The sequence below is a fragment of the Polyodon spathula genome, chromosome 15, assembly GCF_017654505.1.
Source record: "Polyodon spathula isolate WHYD16114869_AA chromosome 15, ASM1765450v1, whole genome shotgun sequence".
Lineage (NCBI taxonomy): Eukaryota > Metazoa > Chordata > Actinopteri > Acipenseriformes > Polyodontidae > Polyodon > Polyodon spathula.
In genome coordinates, this window is record NC_054548.1 from 16,283,799 (window position 1) to 16,295,119 (window position 11,321).

Sequence of the window (11,321 nt, forward strand, 5' to 3'; positions counted from 1 at the left end):
AATGTGGCAAAACTCGTCTACCTGCTCATATTTAAAGGTAGAAATGACAGAGACTGTACAATATAAAATTTCAAGACAACTGGATTATACATTTTGGACTTGATGTACTTTTGTCTTAACTAACTGCAATGAACACCCTCCCTTTCCCTGGGGCATGACCTTAACTACCAAAAAAAAAAACACAGATAAGAAATTGTACCAGTAATGTGGCAATAAAGATTTTGTTTTTTGACTTTTCTAAGATTACTATGCGCTATACTGTACCTTCTCTTTAACTGCACAATGCATTTACTGGGACGGCGTTGCTGTTAAATGTTTCTTTATTTTCATCAGTTTCCCTAAAACATACATTTTCCTGTTTTGCTTTTTACTAGAATTGTGTGTACAGAATGAACAACGCATGCATACAAAACAGACCAAATACATGGGTACAATGAAGCTCAGTTTTGCCGCATGTTGTAAACACACACAAAGAGGTAAAAACCTCAGCGTTTTAAAATAAAAGCACTTGATTAATGTGCGGAAACAGTATGATGTAAAACAGACCAAGAAAAAAAAAACAATCATTAATCAGTAGACTACTAAACGGATGAAGAACACGTCAATGCATTTGTATAAAAGGCAAGTGGTTTAATCCAGTAGTATTAATAATTCCTTTCCAAACATGGCTAGCTTATTATAAACCCACTAGCCTATATTTATTTAGGTCACACAGCTACTGTATGAGACCAAGAGACTGTTTATGGTCCAGTGGTTCCCCTACCATTCTACAGGCCCGGCGGCCAGCCGGGTCAAAAAAGGCAGCTGCCGGGCCTACAAAATTAGGGGAAAAAAATTGTGTGTGTGAAGTTAGTTTTCAGGTTTCTTTTAGCGGATCCGGCCCTGCAAGGCTCCTGTGTCGCCTCACCTCTCCACAAGCACCACAGGGCCAGTTACTTTTAACTAGTATTACATACACACACACACATATATATATATATATATATATATATATATATATATATATATATATATATATATATATATATATATATATATATATATAGTGCAATAGTTTCCCATTTCACCTGGAAAGCAATATGGCCCCCTGGCCTCTGTTAACATGGGGCATAACACATTATTTTAAATTAAAATACAGTGCATGGTGGGACACCATTGTATTCATTTCCACGGTTCATTGCGCGAAAATAATAAAATAATTTGTGATTACTAAATTAAAATAAATAAATAAATAAATAAATAGTATTTAATAACGTAAATAGCAGAACAAACTCACTGCAATTTAAATTTGTTTTTACTGAAAAATATACGGTAAAATGTAATCATAAGAGCTGTCTGTGTTACATGCTGTTAGACTTCACTAACACTGAGCATGGGAGCTGCAGCATTCTATTTCACAACTCTACACAATCAAAGGTGCAGTCACCAATTCTAGACACAACCCTTGCAAAATATTTAAACTATAAACATGCTGAGTTCAATGCAGTCATCAGCTGCATAGGCTAAGCAGTCAGCAGAATGTGGCAACAAACGAGTACAGCCATTAAGTTACTGTTTTAGTTTCACTTCAGTGTCTTAGCAAGTTGCTGTATTTTAAGCAGTTGAATATGATCACAACCAACTTGCTCCTGAAGTGTCACCCACCCAGCAATTCGGATTTGATGACCTTTTTCTTTTTTTGGCCTATAAGCTATTGGCTCCTAATGCAAACACTTTGTCTGGAGCCCTGATTTGTAATTTTATTTTAAATACATTTATTTTGAAGAACAAACAGGAAACAAAAGCATAACAGGTTGTGAACCTTATCTGACCAAAAGTGCTTTACCAGTGTTATTGCTAACACTTCAACAAGCGAATGAGACAATTGTGTGACTTTGTTTCATGCTTCATTTACTGTATCGTGATATGTATCATATTGTGACCCTCGTATCACTGCCGATACCCAGCCCTACTCTTCAAGGCTAAATTTAACCTAGCTCAACTGTCAAAAAATATATAGCTATAGACCAGGTGGAACAGGTGCAGAAAGACGGGCCAATGTAAAACTGTACTACAATCTTTCTAACACATGAAATGTGACTCTTCTATGGTCCTAACCCTAACCCTAATGTTAAGGTAGGTATGTGTTAGAATTAAGAACTTATTTAAACATTAAACTCAGTATTCGAATTCTCTCAGCTGACCCATCTTTCTACACCTGTGCTGATCAGGGTTTCCAGCTGTTGCTAATGCCAATGTTTTCACCTTAAGACTCGGAACACTGAAGCACTAACACTAATGTGTTTGAGTGAGTATGTCAGTAAAACTCCCTCTTGGCCCTGAGCACCTGTGACTGAAGTTCCCTTAAGATTGAACACAGTTTGCAATCTTGTTTCTATATTTTTATTCTCACTTTCAAAAAGCTAATTTAAACAGTTTTAAACAAAATGTCTGCAATTACTGCTTTAAATATTTGTTTACTGTTTTTCCACAAAATTGTACAAATGGCCAGCAGGTGTAGAGTTGTATTGGAAATATCTGCATATAACCAATTCACATCAAATAAAAAAAGTGAAGAACCCCTACATTTCCTTCACAATAAAAGTGACAATAATAATAATAAATAATAATAATAATAATAATAATAATAATAATAATAATAATAATAATAATAATAAATAAATATTATTATTGTTGTTTTTTTTTTTTTAAAGCTTCACTTCTTTACGTCAAAAGTGTTAACCAACATACTACCTTACTTGAGGAGTTGTTGCAGTCCTCAAATAATATATTCTGGGATCCAACACAAACTCTTCATAGAAAACAGATAACAAGGTCACATCATTGTTCAAGTCAGCACAGGAGATCTGAGTAAGCAAGTCCATGACCAAGAACAAAATGACACTGAACTTACTTTACTGTCTGAACAATGCATCTCGAACCAAGACAATGTGTGCCTACCACTGCAGCCTTTCAGTTTTAATCACTCCTTCTGACCTCTCCTGCATTAAGTGAATGGATCAGGTATCAATCTGTGCCCACTACAGCAACAGTAAACTAAGATGAAATTAAAACATTTAGAAATTACTTGTGGTACTGTAGTTCCAGGTTTAGATCAGCGTTACAAGAAAAATGTATATTTTAACACTCAAATTCTTATGGCCAGCCTAGATGATTATTTGATTCCACATTTACCTTGGGTAAAACCAGAAGGAAACGCTGCTTAAAGCTCATTGCTAGCACTGCACCACAGCATGTCTATTCGAGCAAAGACTCTGCCCTATACATGATCTGCAAGTAGAATCACACGCAGCCAGACACACCATTGTGTGGAACTTACCCCTGCAGTATGAGAAAGTGTGTAACCAATTAAATTAATATACAAGTGCTTTAAAAAAGGAATAGGTGCACAAATCCTTCCCGCAACCACATACTGTATGACAACACCAGACTCCAATGTAGATCAACAACTCATCCCAATTTGCTCCTTTTAATATGCATGGAAGCAATGTGATCAGTTTGCGACATTTTGTAGGTGCGCAATTATTTAAGTACAAAACTACAGAAGGTCTGGTCACTATTGTCAGAGGCTCCTGTATACCTCAGTACCACCAGACACTCTGCATTGTCTCAGTGTGTACATATAGATTGAGGGCTGTTACACGGGGGTATGTGTAATGTCTCATCATTTTTTTTTTTTTTTTTTTTTTTTTTTTTTTTTTTTTTTTTATATGAAACCATATTTAAAAAAATTATTTAAAAAAAATTATACTAGTATTTATAGACTTAAACATAACTTATTCTAAATACTTCAGGAGGCATTATCATTATAAACTTTATTCCATCAAACTATAAATTCTGACATTTTCAGCAAGAAAGTGTAAATGGGTGAGCTTCAACTATCCTAGTTTAGACAGGCTCAAGTCTTCAATGTAAGGCACACATTGCACATCACATTTGGGGAAAGTTTGTTACCATATACAAGGGCTCATTTAAATATTTAACAATATAATACACTATTTAGATAAATGTGCTTTCTGAACTGTGTCATGTTAAAATCACAAGGTTCAAAGTCTCACCATTAGTTTTTTATGGCCCAAGAAACTTGAGTTATGGAATGTGACAGAAATGTACAAGCACTGCTGGGTCACTTAATGTGTTCTCAAAAGTCTGCGATTTGTGGAACTTACAATCAAAACATTTAATGTAATTTTGTAAGAACAACTTGGTAGCTCCCAAAAATTATATTAAAGTAATACCTCAGGTTTTTAATATTGTCATAGTAAAACTCGAAATGCATTGTTATGGATGCGCGGTTGTGGATTGCTCTGCCGACCTAAGCCCTCCCTACCTGGGCAGCGCTTGGCCAATTGTGCGCCACCCCCTGGGAGCGGTCGGCTGTGACATAGCCTGGACTTGAACCTGTGATCCCCAGGCTATACAGCACATCTACGTGGAGCGCCTTTGCTGGATGCGCCACTCGGGAGGCCCTGTATTAATCTTTTTTTAATGTTTAACTAAGGCTTAAAAAATATTGGTGTACTGGAGTAATATAAAATCTTTCAAAAAATACATTTTAACCACAGCTTGCTCTTGGTTACCGGTAGCTTTACAGCTTCCAAAATTTACAGCTTTATATTAACAAAATTCATGTCATAATAACAAGGAATTTATTTGCAAAAGCAAGATCTCGTTCGTGTTCACGGCTACATTATTTCCTTTATATGCAAACACGACTTGCAGTATTAAAGCCATTGTCTGTTTGTTCTATACAGCGTTTAACATTTCTCAGTTGCATCTGTTGTTACACGCCTATGGAGCGCCATTTGTGTCAAAACTATCCAGCCATTAGTTTGTCAATTTGTTTGTCAATTTGTTAATTGGTCAGTTTGTCCAGCCATTCGTCCATAAATTTGTCAATTCACACAGTAATTCATAAACATATTTGTTAATTCATCTAATAATTTTAATTAATTTGTCAATTCATTAATACAAAAGGCTGTAAGGACCTGCAAATTTCCAATCAACCAGACAAACGTCCCAACAACCAGACAAACTTCCAACTGTCAATCTCACACTGTGCCAAAACACTGCAACCTTTCTAGCCAATGGGAGCATATATTAATATTTTAATCAATGAAAATCCAGCCTCACTCAAACCTGCTTCAGCCAATAATATTTAGAAGGGTGTTCTAAAGATATTCTATTTAACAAGATACTTGATTCAGCTGATTTTCAATGGACACTTCTGTCTCACTGCGTGCAAATGTTGCTGGTTGCTCCTTTTGAGTGCTTTTAAAAGAAGTTTAACATGCTGGTGTTTTTCGGTTTAAAGGTAGGCTATGTGCTTGGACAATCTTAAAACAAATATTATACAGCATTTCGAATTATACCTTGCCTGCTTTAAACACGTGTTTTTAACACCATGCCACTAACTTTTTTAAATTTATGAACAGCCATTGCACGATGTTGTTAGACAATTTACAAAGGGCAGTGTTAACACAATTTTAAATTCAGTAGATGAAAGAAAACATTTTAAACCCCATTAAAATGACTGACAGGGTTTCCTGGTGTTGTAATCTGTTAATATAATTGCATGACAATGGGAAATGATAAGTGATTTGTATGTTGCTTGTGCACGGTAAGTTTTATTTGCAATCTCATCAAGCTTATTATTACTTAGGATGTCACATCCATAATGGTCACATCCATAATTGGTCACATCCATAACGCTAATGTGGGCAATTATTAATAAGAAAGGGTCAACATTTTTATTCCATAACATATGTTTTAAAAAGTTAGCTTTGTAGACAATGTTTGAAAAACATAACGTATAATCTTAAGGACATGACACTTGACTTTTTATAAACGCCACTATTTTGAATTACTATAAAATATTTTCCTTTTTCCAAGAAAATTTAATATTATGAACTTGGTATTAAATACCCACGAGTTATGAATGTATAACTAAAACATTTATCCTACAATTAAAACCTAAAAATGTATGAGTCAGACTTCTGAAAATGTTGCTTTTTAAATTTTTTTTAACAGAAAAGACACAAAGTGAACAACAATACAGCATGCACAAATACACACCTTTTAGTAAAAACTGAGAAAGTTTTTTCACATAGGCAGCTTTCTTTTTATTTTTCATGGCCAGGGTCACTTATCATGGAATTGCCCACAAGCAGGTTATATCAGTGTATCATACTGAAGCACTGTGCTGAGTATTTTATCAATTGTTGCATCTAAGATGTCTGAATGACACCCTACAGATTTTTTGATGTAAAATACTGCATTTTTTTTTTTTTTTTTCATTCGGCAAACAATAACTCTAGGTTAGACTGAACATGACCAGTGAACTAAAGGGTTCACTTCACACAGTGTTAGACTGGTTTATGAAACAGCTTCATTATACCGGTTTCAGACTACATCCCCAGCAGGGTTCAAACAAAGTTTTAAAATAACTTACTTGCTTTATTATAGGCTGACTTGAACTTCAAGTGAAGTAATAGCAATTTTTCATCTACAGCAATGCCCTTGATATATCTGCATCCCAATTTAAAATAAAAAGCAAAGAGGTAAGAAAATGGATTTTAAAACTTTAGTTAGCACGCCTTTAAACCAGGGTAAAACTGTTCTGAAACTAACAATGTCTGTCGCTTAACTACACCTGACAGCATCTTAAAGCAGACTGGCACAGGCCTAAAAAACACCACATAAACAGGTGGCCTCGGAATTTGTGCCATCAATCTGTGAAGTTTAATCCTGTGTGAATCATCCAATTCTTTTTATCCCAGATAGTTTTTTTTTTTTTTTTCAAACTCAAGCATCCTGTGTTGTTATAATCCCAGACGAACTGACCATACCAGTGTTATGTTAGACTTGATATAGCAATTCTGGCGTATTCACCTCAAGGCAGTACTAGCCTTTACAATAACCCATAATACAACATACTGTCCTTAGATTCTACTTACAGTAAAACGCTATAATTGGGCACAACCAAATTGGGAACGGGTGAAAATACAAAACAGAATAGGCGACTCTTAAAATAATGGACACTTTGAACAAAGTATTTTGAGATATGCATGGAAATACATAATCACTCAAGGGACGAAGCAGTTATTCTATGTGGTCAGGGTGCTGGAAGCCTTTGCAAAATAATGTACAATGAAATGAAAAGGCACTCAGTTGATACGCTTCATTCTTTCTCCATCTTGCATGAGTTATTTACATCCGGTTCATTGTTTACAGATTATGCACAAAAGCGCCCCCTCTGGCCACAATATCGCATTTCATTTTGAATTTACAGACTTTCCATTGTTAAATTGAGTCCACATCAGGAAGGTTGGTTGCTAAATGTCCTCTGCTTTTGAAATGAGCACACCTGATTGTCAGTCATGTGTGAATCATGTTTTAGTGTGTATACATATTTAGGCTCGTCATGCTTGCAGTATCTCATTTTTATCTACGATTCTGTAAAAGTATGATGGCATATATCAGCTATCAACAACAGCCAGTTTTACGTGTTGATGGCTTGAATTCACCTTAAATTTAACCTGACATTTGATTTTTAAAATCACCTTTGCCCAGTTAACAACAATGTTTTTTCCTAATATTGTCCATATCCAGGAAATGTAGTTTACACTTGGAGTGACCAAAAGTCATAGTATTCAACAGAAAAAAATAAAAAAAAGCAAACATATTTCCATCAAACATGATACTGGATATCAGACTATTCACACATTAAACCCAGGCTGTCTGTTTCCATCACAATCACCAGAAAATTATAATCTAAATACTCACAGGTGAAAGTGAGATTTGCATTCAATGGATGTGTGATTGGATGCAGTCAGTAAGTAGACTTTAACTCAAGGAGACAAGTGACAGCTCACAGCCAGAGGCAGCAAAGAAAAACAGGACTAAGTACCAGGTGACCTGGAGATGACAATATCTGAGAGATGCAAGCCTTGACAGATGAACAGGACAAGCTGTGTGACTTAACAGACAAAAAATCTGCTCCTAATTTCCATCTTTATGGCCAGGCAATCTGTGATTCACTTATGATATATATTTCTTGACAGATGTACACATATTCCAGACTATGATACAGAAAGTAAAGACCACATGACAGAGCTATTTTGCGTGTTGTTTTGTTTCGCTATGTACCTTTTACACCTAACCATTACTATTTTTTTACAACATTTCTAAGTACTGTTCAAGTTTAGATCCATCTTTCTTACTACACAACTCCACCATTCTACACACGTGTAACAGGTGACACTAAATGGGTTATAAAGGTCTTTGTAATATAATATAATGTTCATTGGTTGTTAGCCCAACATGTGCATCCCCAAGCTGTGAAAATAAACCACTAATTAACATTTAACATCATAATGTATTGTTAAAACGCCTTCTCTTGACATCCATATTGTGTGCTACTTCACAAGTTACTGGTGAACTGGACCAAATTGTATTGTACCCTCGGCAGCAACAACAAACAGAAAAACTCCACAACAAATGCTGACTACTAGCAGATGATCAAAACCTTTAAATAAAATACAATAAAGTAATGCGGGTCGTTTTTTTTCTTGCACAAAAACAATCAAAACACTTAAACACACAAACACATTGTCTGCTAATAGAGATCAATGTGCTTCCCCTCCCCCACCAACGTAGTTTACACTGGATGGCAATATGTTTAGTTCCCTGCCTCACTACCTGACAAATTTAACAAAACAACACCAGAACAAATAACACAGATGCACACTGAATTAGTAACACAATTACACCTCTGGAATAAATGCAGTCGCAGTATAATACCAAGAGATGGAACTGACACATCTTAACTATTTCAATATAATAACAAATGTTTAAGTAAGGGTTGTCGTTTCAGTATAGTTAGTATACCCATATGAAGACAACATCACAATCTACTTGATTTTGATTAACAAGATCACATCTAAATTAACTATTAGAACCCGGATCTTAAAAGTAAATTAACAAGTAAAACTAGAGCATATTGCATTATCATACATTTGACGGGTAATTTCCTTTAATTGCTTAAACTTTACAGAACAATCAATTAGAGAGGGAGAGAAAATGTTCAAACTCACCTTAAATCTCACTGTGTGTGCGCTTATATGCCACAGCTTTCACTTCAACGCCACAGGAGGAAAGATGTTCCAACTTCAGTTAGAAAATGCAGACTTTGTTCACATATTATTCATCGTTATAACTCTCGGTTTATGGTTCTGGGTTTTCTTAAAAGCCTGTAATCCGCAAAATCGGAGGGGGGAAAAAACCCCAACAGTCAAATTTGAAGAAGAATGAAGTCATAAATTGCTACTAACTATTCATTCCCAGAGTTAGTGTGTGTGTGCAGCTACGTACAGGAGACGAGAGAGAGAGAGAGAGAGAGAGAGAGAGAGAGAGAGAGAGAGAGAGAGAGAGAGAGAGAGAGAGAGAGAGAGAGAGAGAGAGAGAGAGAGCAAGTGACCTAATGGGTAAAATCTGCACATGACCTAAACCCTGGAGGAACCAAGCACGCCAATAATTAGAAAAAATAATACATGCACCACATAATTATATAGAATTAGAAATGACTAACCAACTCATAATAGCACGTATTGTATTTATTTCACAACAGCATACCCTCACCCACACAAAAAAGCTTCCCATGTTTTATTTAAATGTTGATATGCCTATATACTACTGTACTACACAACCCGTAGTTAATATAATTACTACATCAACGTACCACCAATTCTTACTCAAAAATACAATATGGACATAGCCTCGTAGTCTCAAAATGTCTGTGGGTTGTGTAAATAACACTGATATACATGTGCGTGAATATGAATCAGCAGAAATGACAAAGTGATTATTTTACCACTTTTTAATAAGGACTCACATTTTTCAAAAATTGAATACTTAATTAATCATGCACACATCTTACAAAACACACTCACATTTACTGTAAAATGAAGAGCAAACTACAGCCTTTACAAGATGCAACATTACCTCCTTTCTGTTCCATGTGCTTCCCTTCCCCCACCTCGCCCGTGGAGTGTCTGTGTGAGTGCGCGCTGTTTTTTTCGCCTGTACGGTCACATTGTGGTTGATTAATTCTCTTTTCGCCTTGGCCAGTCATTCATTTTTGGAAAGTAAATAACAAGTTGACATCATTACAGCTCTCTGCATTAGTGTGACACATTCCTTTGCTACCATGCACTTTTTGGTAGATGCGCAAACGAATTTGCCAAAGTGTTACACACGGAGGGATTTTCAGATGAGAAGCTCTGGGTCAAGCTAATCGATCTGGACGATCAAAATGCAAAATAAAAAAAAAAAATTAAAAAATGTGTTGTTTAATGACAATGTGCCTCAATGTGAGAGGCCCGTAGGACAGTTAAAACCATGTGAAATGACAGGGTTCAAGGCATATATATATATATATATATATATATATATATATATATATATATATATATATATATATATATATATATATTAACATGAATAGTTTTTATATGAAACCGGTAAATCGGGGGTGAAAAATCTCAGTATACACATTTTACATGTGGAATATGATGTGTAGCAGGTGTGGTTTCTGATGAAGTTTTCTGTCCCTGGCATGTATGATGAAGCAGAATCTGTGCAAGTCGAAGCCACATCCCAAGTTAGCTGCTACTTTGCAAACATTTGTACATTAGCTGTACTAACGAAAATAGGATCTACAGAAGGTGTGAACATGACATCAGCACAAAACAAGGTAGGTTTATTCACCTTGAAATCACAAAAAGAAAAGAAAATCGACAGAACTGGATGGTGCAAGCCACCAGGAGATGCGTCAAAAATTACCAACTAAAGCATCACCATTTTCTGTCAAATATTAACGATTATGATTATTTCTGTTAGGCAGTGTTTTAGCTGATGGACAGACAGTGCTGTTGCACAAAGTCACCAATACATACCTCTCTGCAATAAACAACGGCTGAGCACAGCACAGCGCTCTGATAAGCTCATTAGCACAGTCAGTCTGCGCTCTTTTTATTAAAGCGTGTGTAAAAGACGCATAAATGGATTGCTTGTCTCTCAGTACACTTTCTTGTTTTAGTTTAATGTGTCGCTTATTTTTCAGTATGTTCTTTTATTGTCAGCATGAACATGCACCTCAATGCAACAGTATTTGCAACATACCCATGCGGTGTAGGGCCGGTTATTACAATTTCAAAGTCAAAATAAAATAGCATTTTAATCAAAATATTGTGCATTTCCTAGAAAATAGTACCTGGAAAATATTGAATAAGAGACAAAAATCAGGCATAAATCAGTAAAAA

At 35.5% G+C, this 11,321-nt stretch overlaps 1 protein-coding gene across 2 annotated transcripts in view; it reads right to left on the bottom strand.

The window, feature by feature from the left end:
* Positions 1 to 9,378, bottom strand: part of LOC121327809 (F-box-like/WD repeat-containing protein TBL1X) — a 59,352-nt gene extending 49,974 nt beyond the window's left edge. For both annotated transcript variants that reach the window (XM_041272018.1, XM_041272017.1), the window contains exon 1: positions 9,096 to 9,378. The gene's annotated coding sequence lies outside the window, so the exon portion shown is untranslated. The remainder of the gene's footprint in view (positions 1 to 9,095) is intronic.
* Between the last annotated feature and the right edge of the window lie 1,943 nt (positions 9,379 to 11,321).